Raw genomic sequence first — 3,095 nt, forward strand, 5'->3', positions numbered from 1 at the left:
GAAACTATCTTAGTTGTCACCACATACAGCTTTAAGGAGTTCAGCCCCAAAATTCGCTCGGTGTTCCACTGGTTTGTGGTAAAACTTGGTAAAGGTGGACTCCTGAGACCACCCAGCACTTTTCATAATTGTGGCAATAGAAATGCTGTTCCCTTTAGCTGCAGATGTAGAAGCTAAACTGGTGCTGTGGGCACCATACTTTGAAGTGTCAATTCCAGCAGCAGCCAATGTAGTCTTAATCCATCTGCTTACTGTATCAGGGGAAACAGCTTTGTGAGGCTTAGTGTAACTAACAAAAAACTGCTTAACATCACCTTGAAGAGCATCTGTACGCTTCAGATAGTGCTGAAGAAGCTTTACAATACAAAGACTAACATCTGGTGCATAGGCCTAAAACTCAAGGCAAGCTAAATGTTTACCAGGTCTCGAAGTTTTCAACAGTGAGTTAATGAAAAACACACATTTATCAGAACTTATTTGCATACAATCAATTGATAATGTGTGCAAAGTCTGACGACGCTGTCCCGAAAGCAACGCCATCAACATAACCACCTTCAAAGTCAGGTTCTTCAAACTAAGTTTCTCAGGTGACCCAAATTTTGCTAGGTAGTCTAATACCACAGTCACATCCCAAGTTTCTTGATACCTTGGTAGAGAGGGTCTGCATTCGAAAATTCCCTTGATAAAACGACAAACTTAGGGATGCTGTCCAAAAGTATAATGCTCTGATGTGAAAGAAACAGTAGATAAAGCACAACGGGCTGTGTTGAGGGCACTATATCCAATCCCTGTTTGGTACAGTTCTGCCAGGAAATTAATCCCATGTTCTAGAGTCGCTGAAAAAGGATTAATCTTTCTTTGACTACAGTACTGTTCCCATTTAGCGATGAAAGGTTTATATTGTTGTTGAGTACCCTTTCTCCAGGACTGCAAGATGAGTGAGGTAGCCGATTCCGAAAGGCCTCTGCCTTCAAGGGATTTCCGGACAAGTGGCATATCAGAAGGGTGAGCTTCTGATGTAGTGGATGCACCAAGTCTGGCTGTTGAGGTAGAAATAAGGTGTGTTTCTTTTTTGGAAGCACAAGGGGTTCCTGAACCAGCAGTCGCATTACCAATGGCCACCATGGTTGAGTCGGCCAGCATGGCACAACTAACAGTCCTGTGGCCTCCTCTGCTTGGATTTTCTGTAACACTTTTGGGATGATACTAAAGGGAGGAAAAGCATAAAAAACGTAAGGTTTCCAAGAGATTGAAAAGGCATTAATAGCCATTGCTTCAGGATCAGGTTGGTAGGCGACAAATGGCCTTAACTGGTAATTAAGCCTAGAGGCAAACAGGTCAATCTGAGGCTCAACATGAAGTTTCTTAACAGCCTCGTGGAAAATCCGTCTGTCTAAGGTCCATTCAGTTTCTTTTCTAGATTTCCTGGACTCTGCATCAGCTAGAGTATTCTCTTTTCCTGGGATATGACTTGTGGTTAACCACATGTTATTTTCAAGGCACCATGCCCAGAGTGTACGGGTTAGATCATTTCTCTTTCTGGAATGGCTAGTGCCCATTTTACCTAAATCTGACACAGCAGTCATATTATCTATTCGCACAAGGACATGCTTCCCTGACAACTCTTTGTGAAATGCCTTGAGAGAAAATAACACTGCAAGCATTTCAAGATAATTAATGTGATTTGAAGCCTCTTCAGGGGTCCAATGCCCCCCAATCTTTACATTATCGAGTACTCCTCCCCAGCCTTCTTTACTTGCATCTGTGTATAAAGTGATCTCTGGCTGAGGAGGTCTTACAGGTTTTTGCAGCGACCCTGCTGAGTGTATCCACCACTGCAAATCACTGCGAGACAACTCAGACAGTGACATATTTAAGGCATCAAAGTTACCCTTGTTTAAGCGCAAGGCCTCAGTTTTGTCCATGTCCAGTGACCTAAAATGCAAGGGCCCTAGCTTTGCAGCTGGAAAATTTGATATGAGTAACCCAAGAGTGGATGCCACCTCTCTTACTGTGGGGTGTGGACCCTGCAACAGGCCTTGACAGGTATGAATGATCTTCTCGATCTTCTCAGAGGTTGGATACACTGTCATTGTAATTGAGTCTATAATAAAACCCATGAAGGTGATTCGATGTTGTGGAACAAAGGATGATTTTTCAGGGTGTACAGTAAACCCAAGGGAATCAAATAATTTGACAGTATCCGTAACATTTCTTTCACAGTCATCATAGTCATCACCCTGGAGATATGAGTCATCAATATGACTTACTGAAAGGTGTCCCAGCTGCCTTAAATGTGAATATACTGGCTTTAATAATTTATTAAACTTCCTGGGGCAAAATGCCAATCCATTTGGAAAACAAACATATTGATATAGTTTTCCTAGCCACTGAAACTTCAGGTATTTTTGGTCGGCAGTGGCAATTATTAGGCACAGAATAATAAGCATCTTTTAGGTCTATTGATGCCATAAAACACCCAGGTTTTACCATATGTAGAACAGTATTAAGCGAGTCCATTTTAAAATGGTGATATTGCACATGAGTGTTTAAACATTTGAGATTTAAAATAACTCTGAAAGAGCCATCCTTTTTAGCCCTAGTGAAGATAGGAGAGATATATTCCCCTTCTTCGTGACTACTTGGGGTAATAACACCTTTAGCAAGTAGTGTATTTATTTCGGTATCAATGACACGCTGTTCATCCAAATCAAGGATTTTCTTCTCTCTGGGGCTACTCTTTGATATGGAGTCCTGGTAAATTCAATTGGCTGGCCTAATATCATTTGCAATAAGGCCTGCCACTGATTATAATATTCTCTCAGCCCCCCTGCCTAAAAGCAGAGAACTTTGTGCTTAAGATACTGCAACAAATTTACCTTGTCTGTCAGGATATCAGAGCATTTCACTGGCTGGATTTCTTCTCGGTTTCCCGTGGTTTGTAGAAGTTGTTTTGTGGCCGGTAAGACCGGCCCCTCTTCCCTAAAAAAGGCTTTCCACTAGAGTGAGGAGATTTGCCCTTCCAGCCATCGCTATGGTTTCGGTAAGATGACTTTGCAGTAGTCAAATGGCCAATCCTATAAGTCGCTTTGATA

The 3,095-nt window shown here is 42.0% G+C and overlaps 1 pseudogene; it reads right to left on the minus strand.

Annotated features, from left to right (window-relative positions):
• The window catches only part of LOC138029579 (uncharacterized), a 2,132-nt pseudogene extending 39 nt beyond the window's left edge, over positions 1-2,093 (minus strand).
• Between the last annotated feature and the right edge of the window lie 1,002 nt (positions 2,094-3,095).

This window comes from Montipora capricornis, chromosome 13, assembly GCF_036669925.1.
Source record: "Montipora capricornis isolate CH-2021 chromosome 13, ASM3666992v2, whole genome shotgun sequence".
NCBI lineage: Eukaryota > Metazoa > Cnidaria > Anthozoa > Scleractinia > Acroporidae > Montipora > Montipora capricornis.